The sequence below is a fragment of the Natator depressus genome, chromosome 1 (assembly GCF_965152275.1).
Source record: "Natator depressus isolate rNatDep1 chromosome 1, rNatDep2.hap1, whole genome shotgun sequence".
Taxonomy (NCBI): domain Eukaryota; kingdom Metazoa; phylum Chordata; order Testudines; family Cheloniidae; genus Natator; species Natator depressus.
Window position 1 is genome coordinate 319,686,140 of NC_134234.1, and position 13,177 is coordinate 319,699,316.

The 13,177-nt window shown below is 46.6% G+C and overlaps 1 protein-coding gene across 2 annotated transcripts in view; it reads right to left on the reverse strand.

Annotated features, from left to right (window-relative positions):
• ERGIC2 (ERGIC and golgi 2) overlaps window positions 1–10,916 on the reverse strand; it is a 46,777-nt gene extending 35,861 nt beyond the window's left edge. Inside the window, exon 1 of one of the 2 annotated variants that reach the window (XM_074942451.1) lies at window positions 10,565–10,916. The gene's annotated coding sequence lies outside the window, so the exon portion shown is untranslated. The remainder of the gene's footprint in view (window positions 1–10,564) is intronic. The other variant, XM_074942452.1, reaches the window with a different exon arrangement.
• Between the last annotated feature and the right edge of the window lie 2,261 nt (window positions 10,917–13,177).

Below are 13,177 nucleotides of genomic sequence, written 5' to 3' on the forward strand. Positions count from 1 at the left end.
CTCAAAAACAATCCAAAGCAGAGTGGACCAACATATGTTCATTTACATCATCTGAGTCAGATGCCACCAGCACAAGGTTATTTTTTTGGTGGTCTGGGTTCTGTAGTTTCTGCATTGGAGTGTTGCTCTTTTAAGACTTCTAAAATCAATGCTCCACACCCCATCCCAATCAGATTTTGGAAGGCACTTTAGATTCTTAAACCCTGGGTCAAGTGTTGTAGCTATTTTTAGAAATCTCACATTGGTACCTTCTTTGCATTTTGTCAAATCAGCTATGAAAGTGTTGTTAAGGCAAACATGTGCTGAGTCATCATCCGAGACTGCTATAACATGAAATATATGGCAGATGTGTGCAGGTAAAACAGAACAGGAGACATAGAATTCTCCCACAACGAGTTCAATCATGAATTTAATTAACACACTTATTTATTTTTTTTTTACGAGCATCATCAGCATGGAAGCATGTCTTCTGGAATGGTGGCCAAAGCATGAAGGGGCATACGAATGTTTAGCATATCTGGCACGTAAATACCTTGCAACACCAGCTACAGAAGTGCCATGCAAACGCCTGTTCTCACTTTCAGGTGACATTGTAAACAAGAAGCGGGCAGCATTATCTCCCATAAATGTAAACAAACTTGTTTGTCTTAGCAATTGGCTGAATAAGTAGGACTGAGTGGACTTGTAGGCTCTAAAGGTTTACACTGGGTTGTTTTTGAGTGCAGTTATGTAACAAACAAAAAAAATCTACATTTGTAAGTTACACTTCCATAATAAAGAGAGGTTTCAGAGTAGCAGCCCTGTTAGTCTGTTATCGCAAAAAGAACAGGAGTACTTGTGGCACCTTAGCGACTAACAAATTTATTTGAGCATAAGCTTTCGTGAGCTACAGCTCACTTCATCGGAAAAGAGATTGCACTACAGTACTTGTATGAGGTGAACTGAAATATTTCTTTTGTCTTTCATTTTTACAGTACAAATATTTGTAATCAAAAATAAAAATATAAAGTGAGCACTGTACACTTTGTATTCTGTGTTGTAACAGAAATCAATACATTTGAAAATTTAGAAAAATACACAAAAATATTTAATACATTTTAATTGGTATTCTATTGTTTAACAATGTGATTAATAACGATTAATTTTTGAGTTAATCGTGTGAGTTAACTATGACTAATCGACAGCCCTAATAAAAACCATTAACGATATATATGAAAAGATGCACTGTTCTTTTTCCTGAACTGTGCTATTTGGAGAGAACTTTATAGGTTCCAATAAAAATTACTGGGCAAATCCTTCCCCAGGGATACAAGCACGGAGAGCACTGAACACAGTGGAATTATTGTGATTTCTCTGTGCTAGCACTACAGATATTTCTACAGCTTTACAGTGCCTCGACACAAACAAAAATTGCTGCACAGAGAGCCCCACACAGGGAAGAGAGGATCTGATACTTCCAAGTGGGAAAAGAGGGGTGTCCAGAGGAAACTGACAGAAGAATTTAAGCCAGTGGTTCTCAACCTATTTACCATTCTGGACCACATATGCAGCTCTCTGTGGGTTACGTGGGCCACATCCACACAATATATATACTGTATGGCCATGAGGATGTCACATGGGTCGCAGCTGTGTGCTGATTGGGCCGCAAGAGGACTGCAGGCTGTGGGTTGAGAACCACTGATTTAAGCAGTCTTTATACAACATAAAAGAGCATAAAGGACATTTAAAACTTTTTTTAAAGGATTTGCAGTTTATCTTTAAGGCCTCAGTTCTGCAAAGGTCTATGCACATGCTTAACTGCAATTCATATGGGACTACTCCTGTGTGTGTGCGCAAGTTTTCCAAGGCCAGGGCCTAGGACTGCTGTTACAGTAATATCAAAAAGGGTGGGATGCATTCATCAAAAGGAAAACGTGGGCTGAATATCAGAAGAAATTTGCTAAGGATAAGAACTGATACAATGAGCAATAGCCTTCAAAGGAAAAGGATGGAAGCCAAATGCATTTAAAACAAGACTGAACAAAGCACTGGTAAATGTTTCCAATTGGTCATTTTAATCTCGTAATATTCCCTTCTCACTTTCAGAGCTTGAGTCTCTCCCCTGCCTTGTACTTTGTGTAGTCATTTGCATCTGTGATGCTACCAAATCAGAATGGTAGGGCTGGATTTTCCTTCTCATTTACACCACTATTACTCCACTGATTACTCTACAGTGTGAGTAGAGAATCAGGCCCTTAAACACTGCAGAAGACACCCATACTGATTTCAGTATTGAAAGGAAAAAGTAAATTGGTCAATAGATTTCAAAGGGTGCAGACATTTTGGGAGAGGTGTACAGTACCTGGCACAAAGTGCCTAGCTCTAGAACACAGACACTGACAGCCAGCTCCTATGCAACTAGAGGAGCTAGTGAACAGGAGCAGCAAGCAGGGGAGTTTTGACAAGGAGTTTAGAGAGAGAGCATGAAAGCTAGATAGAATGTTTATTACACGATAAACTTAGAGTAATAAATGCCCCCCTCAAAAAAACCCAAAAAACCACAAACTGCAAGAGTAAAAATAATGCAGGCAGAAGGGCAGCAGCAGAGTGGACTGAATGCAGCATGTATGATCACCTGAGTATGGGCAGGAGGCATGTGTGCATTTGGTGCAAGCAGCTCCTTTCCCCTCTGAGATAAGTATGGGCTTGAGACAAGAGTGGCTGAACTGAAGGAGCTAAGGGAAACAGACAGGTACACAAACAAGACCTTCTGGGCCACATTAGAGCAGTCTCACACCCAGTCCAACAGCCACTGTGCTATTGAAGAGGATGGAAGTCTTAGGGAAGGAGAACATCAAGCTAGAGCAGAGGGAAATGATCCCACAGTTTCAGATTATGATATGGTATTTTCTCACACTGAGGTTACCTCTCCAACGGAGGGGATCCCTGTTATTAGGAAGAGACAATAGTAATCAGGGATTTGACTATTAAAATACAGATAGTTGGGTTTGTGATGACTGGGAGAACTACATGGTGAATTGCCTGCTGGGTGCAAAGGTTGCAGACCCCTTGAGATATCTAGACAGATGTATGTGCAGTGCTGGGGAGGAGGTACATTTAAGTGATGGTCGTGATACATTTAAGTACCAGTGACACAGAGAAAGGTAGAGAAGAGGCCCTAGAGGCCAAATGTAGGCAGCTAGGTAGCAGATTGAAGTCCAGGACCTCCCTGTTGGCATTTTTTGAAATGGTTGCAATGCCATGCACAGTGCCAGTGAGACAGGCAGAACTGAAGGATCTCAATGTGCGGATGAGATGATCATGTTCAGAGGAAGGATTTAGGTTTATTAGGAACTAGAGAACCTTTTGGAAAAGGAGAAGCTTAGACAGGAAGGATGTACTAGCCAGATTACTAGCATGTAAAAATAAAAAGGTCATAGAGGCATTTTAAAACTAAGGGTTGGGGGAAAGCCGACAGATGTAGAGAAGCACACAGTTCAGACAAACATATTCCTTAAGGGAGGATTTACTAAAGGGTATACTCTATATCTTAGTAAAGAGGAGAGGACAGAAGTTGATAGAGTACAGATAGGAGCTGAAGAGACAGTCAAATGAAAAAGAGTCCCATTCAGTTACATCACATGAAGGGAGACAACTAAATAGTGACACATTTTATAAGTGCTTATATACAAATGCATGAAATCTAAGATGGGTGAACTTGAGTGCCTGGTATTAAATGAGTATACTGAGATAATGGACATCCAAGAAAGTTGGTGGAACAAGGACAGTCAATGGAACACAGTAATACCAGGGTACAAAACATATAGGAATGACAGAGTAGCTCATGTTGGTGGGCGAGTGGCATTATATGGAAAAAAATAAAGCATACCGTCAAAAATAATAAAAGTCTTCAATTAATCAAACAGGATCATAGCATCACTATGGATGGAAATTCCACGCTTGAATAATAAGAGTATAGCAATAGGAATATACTACCGAACACCTGACCAGGATGGTGATGGTGACTGAAATGCTCAGGAAGATTAGAGAGGCTACAAAAACATAAAACCTAATAATAAATGGGGGCTTGCAACCATCCCAATATTGACTAGGAACATGCCACCTCAGGACAGGATGAAGAGATAAAATTTGTAGATACTCATTTAACTTAAAATAAGGAACTACACAAAAATGAGGAGGCTAGTTAAATGGAAATTAGAGGAATAGTCACAAGAGTGAAATGCCTAAAAGCTGCATGGACACCATTTAAAAACACCATAACAGAGGCTCAAACTATATGCATACTCCAAATTAAAACAAAAAACAGTAAGAGGACCAAAACAATGCTAGAATGGCTAAACAATAGAGTAAAAGAGGCAGTTAGAGACAAAAAGACATCCTTTAAAAACTGGAAGTCAAATCCTACTGAGGAAAATAGAAAGGAGCATAAACTCTGGCAAGTTAAGTAAAAAAGTATAATTAGGCAGTCCAAAAAAGAATTTAAAGAGCAACTAGCAAAAGACACAAAAATTAAACAGCAAAAGAATTTTTGTTTACATACATCAGAAGTGTGCCAAACAATCAGTGGGGCCACCACACAGTCAAGGTGCTAAAGAAACACTGAAGGAAGACAAGGCCATTGTGGAAAAGCTAAATGAATTCGTTTCATCGGTCATCACTGCAGAGGATGTGAGAGAGATTCCCACACCTGACTCATTCTTTTAAGATGGCAGATCTGAGGAACTGTCCTAGATTGACATGTCAGTAAAGGAGGTTTGGGAACAAATTGATAAATTAAACAATAATAAGACTCTAGGACCAGGTGGTATTCACCTAAGAGTTCTGAAGAAACTCAAATATGAAATTGCAAAATTAACTGTGGTATGTAACCTATCACTTAAACCAGCCTCTGTTCCAGATGACTGAGGATAGCTATTGCAATGCCCCCAATTTTAAAAAAGGATCCAGAAGTGGCAATATGCCTATCTTTAGCACCAGGCAAACTGGTTGAAACTATAGTAAAGAACAGAATTATGAGATACATGGATGAACACAATTTGTTGGGGAAGAGTCAATGCGGCTTTTGAAAAAGGGAAATCATACCTCACGAATCTTTTAGAATTTTCTGAGGGGGTCAAGAAACACATGAACAAGAGAGATATGGTGGATATAGTGTACTTGGACAAAGTCCCTAACCAAAGGCTCTTAAGCAAAGTAGGCAGTCATGGGATAAGAAGGAAGGTCCTCTCATGGATCAGTAACTGGTTAAAAGATAGGAAACAAAGGGTAGGAATAAATGGTCCATTTTCACAGTGGTGAGGGGTAAATACAATGGTCCTCCAAGGATCTGTACTGGGACCAGTACTATTCAACATATTCATAAGTGATCTGGAAAAAGGGGTAAACAGGGAGGTGGCAGAGTCTGTACACAATAAATATCCTGAATAATTTCGTAAATCCAAATCAGACTGAAGAGTTACAAAGGGGTCTCACAAAACTGGGTAACAGGATACCAAAATGGCAAATGAAATTCAATGTTAATAAATACAAAGTAATTCACACTGGAAAACATAATCCCAACTATATATACAAAATGATGGAGTCTAAATTAGCTGTTTCCACTCAAGAAAGATCTTGAAGTCACTGTAAATAGTTCTCTGAAAACATCTGCTCATTGTGCAGCAGCTGTCAAAAAAATGCTAACAATCTGTTAGCAACCATTAGGAAAGGGATAAACAGAAAATATCATAATGCCCCTATATAAATCCATGGTACACCCACACTTTGAATACTGCATGCAGTTCTGGTCTTCCTATCTCAAAAAAGGAAAAATTAATAGGCAGCCAGTTTAAAACAAACATAAGGAAGTACTTCTTCACACAATGCACAGTCAGCCTATGGAACTCATTGCCAGGGGATACTCTGGAGGCCAAAAGTATAACTGGATTCAAACAAATATGAGATAAGTTCATGGAGGATAGGTCTATCAATGGCTATTAGCCAAGATGATCAGGGATGCAATCCCATGCTCTGGGTGTCTCTAAACTTCTCACTGCCAAAAGCTGGGACTGGACAATAGGGAATGGATCACTTGATAAGTTATCCTGTGTCCTTGTGTATAAAAACATCTTCTGTATTTTCCACAGTATGCATCCGATGAAGTGAGCTGTAGCTCACGAAAGCTCATGCTCAAATAAATTGGTCAGTCTCTAAGGTGCCACAAGTACTCCTTTTCTTTTTGCGAATACAGACTAACACGGCTGCTACTCTGTACCCTGTTCTATTCATTGCCTCTGAAGCATCTGGCATTGGCAACTCCAGAAGACAATACTGGGCTAGATGGACCGTTAGTCTGACCCAGTATGGCCATTCTTATGACATTATCCAAGGGGAACTGAGCATCTCGTAATCTTCAGGCATAGAGTTGCTTGCCAGGAACTAACATGACTAACGGGGACATTCTCTGCCATGGATATATTTTGATCAGTACTAACCGTTTTGTCGTTATCAATACTGCCTCAGAGAAAAATTCTAGAACTGCATCACCTCCCTTTCAAAAGGATTGAAACTTGAGATCATTCTACCAAATATCCAACACTTACAGAGCAGAAAAAAGACAGACTGAAAAATTCTATGCAACCCTGAACCCAAGGCCTAAGGAAACCTGATAAACATGTGGGAAAAGACAAGCCATGATATAGAACATGAATACAGAGATACTCCCATTTCCAATATTTCAGAGGGCAGAGCAAGTTCATCAGACAAGGGAATCTCAATGTGAGCGCCAAAGTGAGTAAAGTTTGAAAAGACACAACTGCATTCCTCTTGGTATTAAATAAAGGTATTTAAATTTCAGAAAGAGAGAGAACTAAAAATTAGAAGGAACAGAAAACAAATCTGTGGAAAAGGGGAGTAGCTCCAGTCTTTCAGGGCTCTGAAAAAAGCTGACTCGTGAAGCGGGGACCCAGACAGGAACACAATTAAGTTCTTATTTAATTCTGGTCAGTCTGTCTTGGGCATTTTGGTGACCATTTGGTGACCCTGGTGCTATTTGGACAATGATTAACTGAATTGACACACAAAACAGAGACCATAGGAAAAAAGAGCGACATCGGCTACAGTAGGCACAAGACTGGGGCAAATATGACTTCATGTGACTTGCATTCTCTTTATCCTGCAGCCAGCTGGCTCCCAGTGCAAGTTACAGCATTCTTAAGGCTCTTATGTCCAGCAGCCAATGCCATAAGGTGCCATTCTGCAGCCAGAGATTATCTTGGCCCAACTCCCTTTGCCCCCTGAAATGTTCCCTACAATGCGGGCTAGAAGGAGCAATAGTCAGAGAGATACAGTGGTTGGCTTTATATCACCAAGGATCTGGATCTGCCAGATTGCTTGATGCTATGCATCACCAGCAAGGCCACAGGGTTTTTTTTTTGTTTTTTTTTTTTTTTTTAAAAGACACAGCCATCTCCATAAAATTTTATGGAAACAAAATATTGCAGTAAGATTATTTTTCTGAATCCAAGATAAAACAGTGAAAACACTAACTGTAATAACATTCAATTGCATTATGCTAACTCAGCATACACACTAGCCATAATGCATCTTAAATCTGTGCTCTTTCAAACACACCTCTAAGAGACTGCAGCCTATCAGCAACTGCCGAATTACCTTCACCAGCTAATCAGCAACTGCCAAATTACCTTCGTCATTAGATAAAGGGACTGGAGAAGAAAAATGAAGTCCACCTGGCGAAGACTGAAACATTTCAGAGGTTTATTATGCTCAAAGGAAAAGAACTGGCCCTTCCCTACTGTCTTCTTTCTACACAGATTTAGTTAACTACAGTATTTAACAAAACCCATACCACAATTTGAGCTAGGATTAACTCATCTAAACAAAAAAGAAACAGTCTTGCTTTTTTAAAAAAAAAACATCAGTGATTTGTGCAGTCCCTGGTATGGGTGGGGCGGGGAAGGGAAATCACCTAAGAGGTCTCAAACCTGCACATTTTAAGCAAGTCACAAAAGAAACAGGACAGAGAAAACAATTTCTGAGAACAAGGATGTTATTATGCAGTTTAGCCCAGTAACAGATATGTACGTTCACATGTATGAGAGCATGCACAGCCTGGAATATTGTAACTATGCTGAAGATGTCAAAGGGAACGATAGAAGCACATGGGGGATGAACAAAGTGATCAAATTATGAAACAAATTTGGAGACTTCTCTTCATACTTTTCTTTTAAATGAAAATAATATTATGCACTTGACTTTAGGGTCAAATCTGAAAACTGCAGGTGGAATGCATAACAGCAAATTCAAATTCTGGCAAGCCAGGCAACTACCACTGAATTTAACCCCAAAAACTATTACAACAGCAGCAGACTGCGACATGGGACTCAATTCATTAATGTTAGTGAGGCACTTTGAGATTGTCAGTGAGAAGGGGCAAGCAAGATGTGTTTAGGACTATTATTATTATTCTTGGTAAAAGGGGAACTACAAGAGCCACAAACACTCATTATCCCAGGGGAGGGGGGCGAGGGGACAAGAAAGATGGGAGATGGTAAGATGGGGATGAAGGGAATGCGTAGAGGAACAAGTAAGAGGATGAAGGGGGGGGGAGGAGAAGGAATGAGGTGAAGGGGTGTGCAGGAAATATAATCTGATGGGGGGGAGGAAACGAAGGGGGGAGAGGCTAGGGTCAAGGAGGACATATGGGGGAAGGGAGTTAGCCAGGGCTAAGAGGGGGATCTTTGGAGAAAGAGATGGGGCAAGGGGTTGAGAAAGGAAGAGGAAGGTTACAGGTGCAGGGAATGGGAGGGGCTGAGAAAGGGATATTGAGACAGCAGGATATATAGGGTGAGGGGAAAGGCACGTTGTGGGAAGACAGAAGCAGGGAAAGGGAAGTGTCAGGGATATAAGGGGCACAGGGTGAGAAGAGGAGACACGATGTGTTGGGGATACAGGAGATTCAGGAAGAGAGGCAGGACACAGGGCTCAGGATGGGGGATCCATGGGGCAAGAGGATGCAAGAACAGGGGGCTCAGGGTGAGGAGGGACTTGGGTCTGGGGGACACATGGGTGTAGGCTCAGAATGAGGTGTAGCAAAGGGGATTTGGGAGATACATGGGAAGGGGGCTTGGCAAAGGGGATTCAGGGTGTGGAAGTGCTGGGGGTAGGGAGATGCAAGGGACAGGGGCTTAGGGTGAGGAGGAGTATGCAGCTTGGGGGATACGTGGATGGGGAGAGGACTCAGGACTGGGAGGGATATGGGGATTTGGGGATACATGGAGAGGGGGCTCAAGATGGGGAGCAATACAGGGTTTTGGGGGAAAAGTAGGGAGGGGACTCAGAGTGAGAAGAGATACAGGGTTTGGGAATATGTGGGGATGGGGAGGGTTACAGCATTTAGGGATACGTGGGGAGGGGGCTCCGGGTGAGGAGGGATATGGGGTTTGGGGGATAGGTGGGGAAGGAGCTCAGGGTGAGGAGGGGTATGGGGATACATAGGGAGAGGGCTCAGGGTTATGGTGGTTTGGAAGGGTATGTACGGAGAGGGCTCAGGGTGGGGAGGGATACGGGGGAGGGGGCTCAGGGTGGGGGGTATGGGATTTAGGGGATACCAGGGGGGTCTCAGGGTGAGTAGGGATATGGGTTTGGAAGGGTACATGGGGAGGGGGCTCAGAATGGAGAGGGGTTGTGGGATACGTGGGGAGGGGGTTCAGGGTGGGGAAAGAGTTGGGGGATATGTCGGGAGGGGGCTCAGGGTGAGGAAGAGTGCAGGGGGAGGAGGCTCAGGGGAGGAGGGGTACGGGGGTGGGGGGTATGTGGGGAGGGGGCTCAGAGTGGGGATACGTGGGGAGGGGGCTCAGAGTGGGGAGGGGTGCAGAAGATACACGGGGAGGGGGCTCGGGGGTGGGGTGGAGGATACACGGGGAGGGGGCTCAGGGTGGGGAGGGGGGCGGGGGCTCAGGGTGCGGGATACGTGGGGAGGGGGCTCAGGATGGGGAGGGGGGATTCGCGGGGAGGGGGCTCAGGGTGGGGTGCGGTGGGGGATATGCGAGGAGGGGGCTCAGGGTGGGGTGGGGTGTGGGGGCTCAGGGTGCGGGATACATGGGGAGGGAGTTCAGAGTGGGGTGGGGTGGGGAGGGGGGATTCGCGAGGAGGGGGGCTCAGGGTGGGGTGGGGAGCGGGGGATGCGCGGGGAAGGGGCTCAGGGTGGGGAGGGGTGCGGGGGATGCGCGAGGAGGGGGCTCAGGGTGGGGTGGGGAGGGGGGATGCGCGGGGAGGGCGCTCAGGGTGGGGAGGGGTGCGGGGGATAGGCGAGGAGGGGGCTCAGGGTGGGGTGGGGAGGGGGGATGCGCGGGGAGGGCGCTCAGGGTGGGGAGGGGTGCGGGGGATAGGCGAGGAGGGGGCTCAGGGTGGGGAGGGGAGGGGGGATGCGCGGGGAGGGCGCTCAGGGTGGGGAGGGGTGCGGGGGATAGGCGCGGAGGGCGCTCAGGGTGGGGAGCGGTGCGGGGGGCAGGGACACCGGCGGTGCTGAGGGGCAGAGCAGCTGGGAACGGGGACAGGCGCCTACCTCCCGGCCGGCCACTGACCGAGCAGCGATGAGCGCTTCCCGGCGCTCGACTCCGGCAGCCCCGTGCCTGCGTCTCCGGGTCTGGAGCGGGTGTCTTCCGGGCCAATGAGAAGGCCGCGCGTGCCCTACTGCCAGCAAGCACCGAGACGGGGCGGCTGGAAGGGACCGAGAACGTGCCTGTCTAGCACTCCGCGGAGGCCGCGCTCTATGGTTCTGCTCCTTGCTCCTAGCCGGGGCGTTCCCTTCTCCCCTCACGAGCCGCCCTGCACACCCGGCCCGCCCGGGTGACGGGGCGCGCCCGCTGCTCCTGCGTCGGGATCCAGCCGCTCAAATGCCGCGATTGATCCGATTGACAGTAGCAGCCACCGCTCCTTGTCTGCTGACTTAACAGAGCCTCTGGGGGTCGCGTTTCCAGCCCCCCCCCCAGCCCAAAGGCTGGAAACAGCCTTTGGTTTTGTTTTTTTTAAAGGAGCTGCGATTCTTACAAAATTCCAGGACTCCCGGAGCTGGGGCTAAAGGAAATCACCCAATAGCATGAAACTCTTGATAAGAGCATGAGCATTGGCAATGCAGCATCCTGCCATCAGCTCCTGTCCCGCATCCACAGGTTCGGCCGATCGCAGCTCCCACTGGCTGCGGTTCGCCGCTCCAGGTCAGTGGGGGCTGCAGGAATGGCAGCCAGCACATCCCTCAGCCCACGCCGCTTCCCTCAGCCCCCATTGCCCTGGAGCGGTGAACCACAGACAGTGGGAGCCGCGATCGGCCAAACCTGCGGACGCGGCAGGTAAACAAACCGGTCCGGCCCACCAGGGGCTTTCCCTGAACAAGTGGGGGACTGGCTTTGAGAACCACTGGTCTACACTACAGAGTTTTGTCAACAAAAGTTATGTGGACCATCGAAAAGCGCTATAATAACATCACTATTGCGTGTTCGCACTACGCTCCCTCTTTCTGTAAAGCGTGTCCACAATTGGTGCTCTAACATCAACAGAGAGAGCAGTGCACTGTGGGTAGCTATCCCATGGTGCTACTCTCCACCTTCTGCAGGTAGGACTTCTGGGAAGGCGGAGAGGATCACAGGACGTCATGGGGCGGGCTCAGTGTCCCATGATGCATTGGTTTCCATCCCAGCACTCTGTGGGCTTCTGAATGGAGGGATCTCAGTGTTATGCAAGTCTGGGTTGACAAGCAGTGGCTGCAGAACTTTTGGATGTGGAAAGCCACCACGGGCAGCTGGTGAACCGGCCATTGGGGAGGCTAACCCCTGGCCCCTCCCTTCTGCCCCTCCCCTTCTGCCCAAGGCCCTGCTCCTCACCCTCCCCTTCTACCCTCCCTCCCCTGCAGGGGCCCAGAGCACCCCCACTGTGGCCCCCAGACCCCCTGCCCCAGCTCCAGAGCTCTGGTTAGGCCTCCAGAGCTCTGGGTGGGCCCCCAACCCCAGCCCTGGAGTGCCACCAGCCCCAGAGCTGTGGGTGGCATGGTCCCAGCGCCCCAAGTGCCAGGTGGGTAGCGTGGCCCCAGCTCCAGCACCAGCTGCCCCGAGTCCCGGTGGAACTGCAACACCAGCCCACCCCAGCCCCAGCCAACCTGGGCTACTATGGAAGAGCAGGAAGGAACTGCACTGCGGGAAAGTGCCTGGGGTCGGAGTGTGGGTGGGGCCACGCCAGGCTGTTTGGAGAGACACAGCCACCTAAGACGGGGAGCTGAAATGACGCCCCCATTACCCCTCGCTTGGGCCAAAACTTTGAAAGGTCTCAATTCTGCCTTCCTCCTGTTCTGCTCCTCTCATGGTACTGCTCTGCTACCTACCCCAATGAAGGAGAACTAACAACTTAAAATGCCTTGTTCAAAAATTTTAAGTAACACTTTCCTTTCATAAAAAGAAAAGGAGTACTTGTGGCACCTTAGAGACTAACAAATTTATTTGAGCATAAGCTTTCATGAGCTACAGTTCACTTCAACAAAAATGATTAGGGGTCTAGAGCACATGACTTATGAGGAGAGGCTGAGGGAGCTGGGATTGTTTAGTCTGCAGAAGAGAAGAATGAGGGGGGATTTGATAGCTGCTTTCAACTACCTGAAAGGGGGTTCCAAAGAGGATGGCTCTAGACTGTTCTCAATGGTAGCAGATGACAGAACGAGGAGTAATGGTCTCAAGTTGCAATGGGGGAGGTTTAGATTGGATATTAGGAAAAACTTTTTCACTAAGAGGGTGGTGAAACACTGGAATGCGTTACCTAGGGAGGTGGTAGAATCTCCTTCCTTTGAGGTTTTTAAGGTCAGGCTTGACAAAGCCCTGGCTGGGATGATTTAACTGGGAATTGGTCCTGCTTCGAGCAGGGGGTTGGACTAGATGACCTTCTGGGGTCCCTTCCAACCCTGATATTCTATGATTCTATGATTCTATGATTCATCGGATGCATGCAGTGGAAAATACAGTGGGGAGATTTTATATACACAGAGAACATGAAACAATGGGTGTTACCATACACACTCTAACAAGAGTGATCAGGTAAGGTGAGCTATTACCAGCAGGAGAGAGAGAGAAAAAAAAACCTTTTGCAGTGATAATCGAAGTGGGCCATTTCCAGCAGTTGACAAGAACGTGTGAGG